Below are 8,574 nucleotides of genomic sequence, written 5' to 3'. Positions count from 1 at the left end.
CATTTGAACACAACCCCATATAATTTTGCAGCTAGCTTAGCAGAGATATTTTTTTCTAAAATGATGAAAAAGTCTTGTCAAAAAAACTATTTAACAACATTCATTTAATAAGACATCCGTGTTAATTATCATAAAGCTTCCGCTAACATGGATGAATGGTTCTAAACCATTAATATCCCACAATCCACTGCTTTCCTTGGCTATCAATGAACCACATCCATTGTGCAGCAACTGAAGTCTGTAGCTCTCGCCGGTTTCTTTTCTCTCCTCAATATAGGCGATAAAAACTGTTACCAAGAATAGAGTCTCAGCTCCCGAGTCCGAGTCTAGTTTAAAGTCTTCAAAGAACTGGTCCAAATCCAGTCTTTTTATTTTTTGTGACTCAAGTGTGGCTCGAGGTGGGCTCATAAACTCAAGTTGCTAATAAGTAGCTAATAATAAGAGCAGTTAAAATGTCAATCTCCATTACATTCCATATAGGCAGGTGATAAATGATAGTGAAAGTCCTAGCTAAAACATAGCAACATTCAAGTAACATTTAAAGAATATGGATATTTTAATGGCAAAAATGAATGTCAATGTAATAACAAGAAACGCCAACCTGCCTGAATATATGAAGAAAAATAACAAAAGTGCTTCTAAAGAAATTCATGAAAAACACTCAGAGTGAAAGAAACAAAATTTATTTGGTACAACTTAACCTTAATTAATGCTGATACTGGCACTGACACTTTTTAGTTTATAAACTTACATATAATGTTAACTAGGCTTATTAACTTTTTAACTTTTCAATGAGTTTTTTACATTTTTTCTTGACTTGTTAACTTTTTTGAACTTAATTTACAGTAGGTAATGTGGCTTATCTAATCGGTCAAATGCTAATGTCAGATGTAAAGCCATGTAGCAGAATCTTTGCAGAATGGCTGGATATAGATCTTGTGCTTCTAGACCTCACTGAGGTATGGGGGGGGGGGACATTTGTAAGGGGGATCGAAAACAGTAACTTGCCCTAAAAAGGATTAAAGCTGTTTTTAAAAAGCCTTTAATTGATTAAGCAAAGAAAAGTTCATAACTTCTCAACTTATATTCAGCGTCTTTCCGTAAAAGACGAGTGAAGTTATTGAAATTTTAGGCTAAATTAAACAAATTAAATTAATTAAACAAATTAAACAAAATATAAAAAACAGAAAAAAGGCTTTGGCCTTGTCACATGAAGGTATTTTTATTTTTGTATTTTTTAACAGCCTGACTTTATAGAAAGATTTGGTTTTAAGGCTCCATGCACATGCAGGAAGTGGTGGATGCTGTGCAGAACGTTTCACCTCATTCTGGTTGCAGGGCTGCGCTGTGATAAAGGGGCCATTCTGCACCCAAACAGCTTCTATTTGACGACAGCTGGGTGCATCCAATAAGAAAGAATCCACACAAAATCCAAAACACTTGTCTACATAGAGAACCTTTAACTAATTGTACCAAGTTATTACTCAAGTTTTTTCTACGTATCGCTCAGTGGCCTATTTTCTCTTTGCCTAATGTATGATGACATAAAGCAACTGAATTCTATTTAAATATCTGAAGCCTCGTCCGTTTTGTGTGTGAATCTGTTCATATGTTTAATTAGCTCTACAATGTAGTCCTTTTTTTTTTTTTTTATTAAATTCAAATCAATGTATTCTTATCTCAGCTGTCAATTCTGTAGAGACTGGCCAATAGGAACACAGGAATGTATTTTATAGAGAAAATGTTTTCACTCTGTTGCAAAGAAAACAATATTTCAGAGTAAAAATGTATCTTGAGAGAACTTTTTTTGCCCTTGGAAATCATTTTCCAAATGTAAAATTATCTTTTATTAAAGATAAAATATTTTCTCTCAAAACTTTTCTTTATCCTCAAATAACACGTTTTTGTATCAGTGTGAAACTTTGTTCTCTCCGATACATTAACCTTACTTTCAACATGATTTTCCCCTTTTAACTGTTTTTTCCCCTTGAAACTAATAAAAACACAAATAAAACTCTATGCTCTGCTGCCTTTACAAGTTGCCACATTAATCTTTGTGATTTTTATACTGGTGGAACCTGATTAAGGTGTTAAGTGCTAAGCTAAATATGCTCAACCAGCTGAAAGGATGAGTTTTCCAATCACAGTGATCTTTGCTCCTAACAGCTGGATGCAAATTTGAATCTGATACAGAGTCGGAAAACTAGCCTTTGGGCAAACTCTGGTCTGTTTATGTAAAACTTATACATTTATCATTTGCATTCTGAGTCTGAACATGGATAAATGGGATTAGCATTGAACCCATTGTTATGCCTCACAGCTATTAGATACATAGGAAAATAGGACTAAATAAATACACCAGCAGTCACCAACCTTTTTACAGCTGAGGGCTAACTCAGGGGCACTGAGTCACAGGAAGGGCTACCAATACTGACCTATGAATGGCAAGGGTCAATGTTCACCTAAACTTCATATATTATATACATATCTTTATCGTTTCTTTACATTTCTAATTTTCTTTTAGACATTTTCATTTTGAAATCTCTATAAATGCTTAAATGCCATATATGATTAAATGATGAAATGTTCTATAACCCTGTTAAAAAAAGAAGAGCAACAGAATACAGTGAAATTTCAGCTCACTGTTGAGTTGTTCTATTTTCAGAAGACTCTAAGGGCCCCCCTTGTGGTCCTTGAGGGCCCCTTGGTGCCCGCGGGCACCATGTTGGTGACCCCTGCGCTACACTGTGCATATTTCCTGTTTGGTACCTTACAGGCTTGTTTTTTTTGTATGACCGCTCATGAAGTTGGACCAGGTAGTACAGCGAGGTGCGCAAGAATGCTGGGACCCTTTTTCCACCTGGATCCCCGCTCTTTTTGGCCCTCACGTCCCTCCATTGTCTCACAAACTTTCCCCCCACTTCCTCATCGCCTCAACCGTTTCTAGACCCAGAGCTAGTTCCTGATTTTCCCCTTTTGTAATGTGGCATGGAGTAAACATAGCGCAGACCACGCTTCAATGCTGGGCACAAATCTAAAATGTGGAATCCACTCATTACATCAAACTGGGGAACTTGGACTTCCTACTTCAAATATACTGTACCAATAATAAGGAAGTTGTTTTTTACTGACAAAACACAACAAATCTGTTTTAAACGTTTCTGACAGAATTAGCCATTACGGCTGAATCAACAAGTACTTGCTATAAAAAAGGTTTGGGGCTCTTCATGCCTGAACTAACTTTGGAAGCTTTTAATATTCAGGAAAATCAGCTAAATAACTGTTAATATTCTCATGACAAACCACCATAAGCTGCTAATCTTTGTGCTTTCTCTTCCTTCTCAGTAAGCATGATACTGAGGTTAAGCCTTTTTTACTTTTAAACTGCCTGCAAATGTTGCTGCTCTGCACATCAGCTGACATCAGGTGCAATTTGGAGGTGTGTGTGTCACCTTTTCCCCAGCTGCTTTGATTGTGCAGCCCGGGCCGGCACAACCCACTCTAAAGCTGTTAGCCCAACATGTAGGATCAGAGGAAAAGGAATGTGCATTGCAGGGCTCATGAACGAGACAAAGATAGACTAGAAGAAGAAAATAATTTGCACGTTATGGAATGGAAATGTTCATTTACTGTCTGAAAGCTGTACAAAACTAAATTATGTTTTGTAGACACTGTCTACAAAATGACAATGAAAGTTGTCTGAGTCTAAGTGAAGCAATATGACTTTTTATACAGTTATCAGGAAAGATCGTCTGGTTTTTAGTTTTTCTTTCTACAGATATGTAAAGATTCATTTATAAACAAATATGAACGTTTTATTTGTCGGATTGAGTGCATATAAGATGCTCCTCCTAGAGCTCAAAGACACCAAACCTTTAAGATGTCAGGATTTTAATAGACTTCAGACCTAATCCCTTAAATACATTTTTGATCTCATACAAAAACCTTTACCTTGGTGAGAAAACAGTTTTTTTTTTTTTTTTTTAAATAGTTGGGAGAGAGAAAGATAACCTTATCAAGAATCATTCCACCCTTTCCAAAAAAACATGAGCAATGAATCCATAATCTGGGATTTGTGTTTAATCCTGGAAAGAACGGTGGCTGGACGCAGAACGGGGTCACACAGGAAGCTGTGGTGCTGAAAAACAAACTCTGCAGCCTGAACGGCTGCTGAAATCACAGCCTTTCTCACTCAGTGCTGAGAAAGTTGGCAGGAAACTCTGCAGGTGTCCGACCACTGCAACCACCTTCAAACTTTAATAAAGAAGCCATTTTTTTATTCATATTTATTATGGATTTGCATTCGTCTTAAATGCTGATCTTTGTTGAGCCTGTGAAATAGCAAGATCGGCAGCTTTTTCTGCACAGTCATTGCCTAATATCCTTTGGCACTTTCTTGCAGACCAGCTGAGCCGTCGGCTATCATCATGCCACAAGTCTGTCAGCTTGTTCCATCCTGCCTGAGTCCTACATCCAATCCTGTGGTCTAACACTGGAAAATAACAGCCTTCCTTCACTTAGCCTCCCTCAATGGAAACTCCCCTGTGTCATTAATAACACAGTGGGGCTTTTGTTCAGGAGAAACTCCACGGTTGAACTTGAGATAACGTATACAACCAGTCAATAGTTCAGAGCAGATTTAATGGAGTGGTTTTACAGACTCGTGCCTGCAGAATGCAACCATGTGTTATAGGTAGATTGGTTTCCCAGCGTAACCAGGCAACCAGCAGTCTGAAGTTTGAAGGATTTCCATCAGAAGGTCTACGAGGCCACCTGACTGCTAACTTTGCAAACACACTGGAAAAACAATCTAGAAATAAGTAAAAAATTATTAAATTAAGTGTATTTACCCTTGATTTTAATAGGCAAATGAGATAATTTGCCAATCGAAGGAGTATTTTTACTCTTAAAATAAAATAATTAGATAATATACACTTGAAATAAGACAATGCAGCTGTGTTTCCATATTTTAAATCTAAATTGTCTTGTTCCATTGGCAAAATGTCTCTTTTTTCACCTCAATTCAAGAACAAATGCACTTATTTTAAGAAAAAAGGACTTATTTAGATTTTGTTTTTTTTCCAGTGCAGTTGCTGCTCAGGAGCAGAGGCGTAGCCAGACATTTTCTATAAGGGTGTCCAGGCACTCACCAATGTACTCTGAGGGGTGGCTGAAAGCAGATAGGCACCAGAACCTACGGGTCATTCTACACTGTTCCAACCACCAAAACATCCACATTTCCTAAAAAAAAGACAAACTATACTTTCCTACAGCTTTTGCTAACAAACAGACGCATATATTTAAACATCTGTAATTTCTAGATAAAAGATATAGTGGATAAAATCTGGGGCGTAAATCTTTTCCATTATTATTACTTACCTACTTGTATGAATAAATATTCTGCATAAAAGTGATATTTACAAGCACTAATATCTACATAAATTGATTATTTTATAAGTTTTTTATTATGTGTTATTTATCTTTGATTTCACTGAAGACATCTAGATGAGTTAATGATAATTTTCTTTTTACCCCATATAACAAAAAATCTAGTTCTGAAAAGATGAATTCTTCACTTATCATCTTTGATGTTAGTATATTGATGTGTATAATTAACCGTAAAAAATTAAAAAGTTTTGAATATTCCACTTGAGAATATTACTGCTGTCACCGTTGTATTAAAGGGAAATAAATGGTAGGGGTGGCCAATGATTGGCTAAAGCCGGGCTTACACTGCGATTTCTTTTTGCCCTTCTCAGGGCAATTTTCCAGTCGTGCGAGAATTTTCTAATTGGGTCGACTTTCAGCATGATCGTGTAGTGGCCTCTCACCACCACCTGCCGATCAGGAACCCGATCGTCGTGGGCAAACAAGGATTCTTCTTCTTCTTCCTCTCAGATGAAAACACAGAAGCATGGCGTGGGTGTAAGTGAAACAGAGTTCTCTCCGTAAAATCGACAGACCGTAGTCGCCATGTTTGCTCAGCCATGTCTTTGTCAAAACACGTTGTCGCCTTTTCTTTTTAGGGCTTACAGCACAAAATTGCACAAATTGCCAAGGCAGCGCGTTTCACTCTAGTGAGCTTCATATTCCTCTTCTACTCGTTAGGGATAGACGAGTCCGATTAGCACCATATCACTGCCGAGCTGAGTCTGACGTGTTTTTTTTTTTTTAGACGAACAAACCGCGGGGTTTCATCATAAAGTGTGAGTTCACAGCTGCATGTAACAATTGAAAGAAATCGCACAGTGTATGTGTGGTAATGTGGCCTTTTTGGTAAGTTTATTGCATGTATTCTAATTTTTGATTTTCTTTATTTTTGAACTTGTTTGCTTGTTTTCAATTTTGTGTGTTGCATGTTTTTTTTTGGATTTTGTTTGGAGGCCACATTGCCACTCACACCTGGACACGCCCACAGCAGCGGCACAGGTGTTCCCCATCAACCAAGCAGCGTGCCGACTGGGACGCTGATTAAAAAGGCAGCTGTTTGGTTGGAGAGACACACCGGACATGGGAAGGTTTGGTTGGAGAGACACACCGGACATGGGAAGGCTGATCATGGAGGGAGCCAGACGGAGCGGGTGAGAGAGAAGCAGCGGGAGAGGTTTGGGGACTGACGGCCGGAGGCCCGCTGGAGCGAGGTACAGAGACGCACGCCGGAGAGACGCACGCCGGAGCGAGGTGCAGAGACGCACGCCGGAGCGAGGTGCAGAGACGCACGCCGGAGCGAGGTGCAGAGACGCACGCCGGAGCGAGGTGCAGAGACGCACACCGGAGCGAGGTGCAGAGACGCACGCCGGAGCGAGGTGAAGAGGCCCGTCATGGAGCGAGGCGCAGAGGCACGCTGGCGAGAGGCGCGTGTTGGAGGTGACCTCGCTAAGGCCAGCTATGCTGGAGAGGCCCACACGCACAGCGTGCCGGAACGAGGATCCAGCGCTGGGGTGGACGGTGCCCTCCATTGTACCCGCCAAGTGCGCGTCTTTTAACAGACTGGGCCATTGACTCTGCTGCTCTTCACCATCTGTATTTTTATCTTTCTTTTTAATCTTTTTCCTTTTAACTTGTCTTTTTATTTTTTTTATTGGACTTTAATCGATTAAACTTTTTAAAGCTCTGCTCACAATCGCCGCAGTCTGTTTGGTTTTATGGTTTTTTAAGATGATCGCACCTCTCGGTGCCACATATGCCCGGATTAAGGGTAGCCATGGCCCCCCCTGACCCCCCATCTAGCTCCGCCGCTGCTCAGGAGAAGGACCAACGGTCTAGATCCAGGTCTGGATGGGACCAGAGAAGGTGGTTCCTTTTGCTCCCTGCTGATCAAAGCATCATTGTGAACTGGTGAGGCTGCAGATGGAAAACTAAGTGAGGCTGGTGAAAAGCCCCTGCTGTTTAAACACAGACAGCCAGTGTGCTGCAGGAGCAGCAGCTGTGTGTGTGTGTGCAGCACAAATCATATGGCATCACTGCTGCGTTCACACTCCTACCCATTAATCTGAATGTTTTCCTTAATCTGAGAAAGATGAAACACGACTACTTGATACTGACAGAGAGGGAAACGAAAATGCAACTAAATTAGCATTGATATCTTCCTAAATTTATATCCACACATAAATATTTGAATAAAATTACCCTGATCAGAAGAAAGAACACAAAATACATCTAACAGACAGACGTCATGATGATTTCAGGTGTTGTTAAAGATGTTTATAGGTAAAGGCAGGAGGACCTACCTTGCCTTTGGTGAGGGAGCAGCTTGATTCCAGGTCCGCAGTGGCAGCGATCTTATTTATGAGGCACAGGAACATGTGTGGCTGAAACAATCTGCCTCTGATTAAACAGCTTCACGGCTTTCCTCCCAGAGCCTGAGTTAGGTGAGCGGATAGAGAGGTGAGAGCAGCAGCAGCAGCAGGCGGCTCTACAGGGCTCTCCTGTCAGGCCCTCTCCTCTAGAGGAGCTCCTGTCTCAGCTGAGTCCGTCCAGGAAGCTCCGCTCACTCTCTGAGCTGAGCTCAACTCTCTGCTGCTCCTGCTGGCTGACTGGCTCCGCTCATGATGCGTTCAGGTGCGGCAAGGAAAAATGACACTTCCCGGTTGATTTGATCTTTTCTGTATGGAATACACGCGGTTGCTCAGTGGCACAGTGGGTAGCACTGCTGCCTTGCAGCAAGAAGGTTCTGGGTTTGATTCCTGGCCCGTGTTCTTTCTGTATGGAGTTTGCATGTTCTCCCTCAGCATGTGTGGGTTCTCTCCGGGTACTCTCGCTTCCTCCCACAGTCCATAAACATGACTGTTAATTTAACTGGCTTCTCTAAATTGTCCTTAGGTGTGAGTGTGTGCATGAATGGTTGTTTGTCCTGTGTGGCCCTGTGATGGACTGGTGACCTGTCCAGGGTGTACTCTGCCTCTCACCCATTGACAGCTAGAGATAGGCACCAGCACAGCTCGCGACCCCAATTGGATGTATGGAAAACAAAAATGTTTTGAAGGGGCCACTGAAAATCTTAGGGTAGCACAAAAAAGACAGCCATAATTTCAGGGTCATTTGCTTAATTATATTTAGTTACTTTACACAATT

At 40.8% G+C, this 8,574-nt stretch overlaps 1 protein-coding gene across 1 annotated transcript in view; it reads right to left on the bottom strand.

Annotated features, from left to right (window-relative positions):
• LOC107090128 (E3 ubiquitin-protein ligase RNF144B-like) overlaps positions 1 to 7,996 on the bottom strand; it is a 28,415-nt gene extending 20,419 nt beyond the window's left edge. The window contains exon 1 of the mRNA XM_015383329.1: positions 7,731 to 7,996. The gene's annotated coding sequence lies outside the window, so the exon portion shown is untranslated. The remainder of the gene's footprint in view (positions 1 to 7,730) is intronic.
• Positions 7,997 to 8,574: the final 578 nt, after the last annotated feature.

Source organism: Cyprinodon variegatus, unplaced genomic scaffold (genome assembly GCF_000732505.1).
Source record: "Cyprinodon variegatus isolate N-32 unplaced genomic scaffold, C_variegatus-1.0 Scaffold282, whole genome shotgun sequence".
NCBI classification, from domain to species: Eukaryota; Metazoa; Chordata; class Actinopteri; order Cyprinodontiformes; family Cyprinodontidae; genus Cyprinodon; species Cyprinodon variegatus.
This window is presented reverse-complemented; position numbering and strand designations above follow the sequence as displayed.